Here is a 1,252-nt window from a genome sequence, read left to right as displayed (position 1 = left end):
CATGACCCAATCTTCATTTGAAAACATAATATATCTCCCCACACACGCACAGGCACAGTGAATGGCACCTGTCCTGTCCTTTCCCGGGCCCCACGCGACCACACCACACCACATCACACAACAACACCACACACCACGAAGAGGTCTCTGCAACAAAGCAAGCTAGAATTGGCAGGCTTTTTCGGATTGCATCCCAATGCATACCGCAGATACTGGGCAGAAAGACTGTGTGCAATCACATGATACAACATTACCACTAGTTTAGAGTCTAGACTAGTAATATGCCTTTATTCCCCTCTGTGTGTGCACTGTGCGGGTGTGCTCACTCACTCTGCAAGAGGGTTAGGGCTGAAAGGGTTGTGTCGCCTCAGGTTGCAATGTGTGCTCTCTCTGTCTTCGTGAGACAGACATTTGTGTGAGGGCTGCACCAGCATCAAGCTCATCATTGGCGACACAGCTTTTTGGGGGGAGGGGAGGGGGGGTGCGTGTGTGTGTGTGTGCCGCTTCAGGCACAGCAGTAGTACTACTCCCATTGTGGCCAGAAAAAGCAGGCAGCAGCAGAGCAGACCATCTCACTCGGCGGCGGCGACAACCTATAGCTCAGTAGACCAAGGCAAACCACATTTTTGGATTTGAACAGAGGAGAGCATGAAGATTAAGAAAGAACATCACCTGACCAGCAAGCCAAAATCTGAAATAAGCACATCACATTGAGAAACGCAGCAGACAGACGTTTTTTAGATTTCAGCTTCAATGCAATTGTTCATGGGAGGAAGCAATGATGACAGTTTTAGCAGGCAAGCAAAAGCTAGCAATTAGCAGCAAGCCCTCTCAGTGACAGTGTGTGTGCCCCCCTCGCCAGGAGGCACAGGTCCATTGCACAGAGGCACTACTCTCCCCCAGGGATGTCCCTTCCAATCCTGACTGTGCCCCCCACACACGCACACGCAGCAGCCTGTCTCTGAGGTTGTGGATGGATGGTGCGCTGCCCTACGGCCCAGCCTTCAGCACTGGGCAAGTGGGTGCTCCCAGCATCGGGGGGGGGGGGCACCACAGATTTCTTCTGCCGAGACAGTGACTACAGCTCCCATTGTCCCTAGTCTTGATGGTGGCCAGCCATCGAGACAGTGGGAAATGGGAGTTGTAGTCTCTCTCTGCCACATCTGTGGTAACCCCTCCCTCATGCTGGGAGCACTCACTTGGCAGTCCACCATCCCAGGCTGACAGTGCAGCAGTGCCTGTGTATGCATGC

The sequence above is a fragment of the Hemicordylus capensis genome, chromosome 7, assembly GCF_027244095.1.
Source record: "Hemicordylus capensis ecotype Gifberg chromosome 7, rHemCap1.1.pri, whole genome shotgun sequence".
Lineage (NCBI taxonomy): Eukaryota > Metazoa > Chordata > Lepidosauria > Squamata > Cordylidae > Hemicordylus > Hemicordylus capensis.
Note: the sequence above shows the minus strand (reverse complement) of the source record.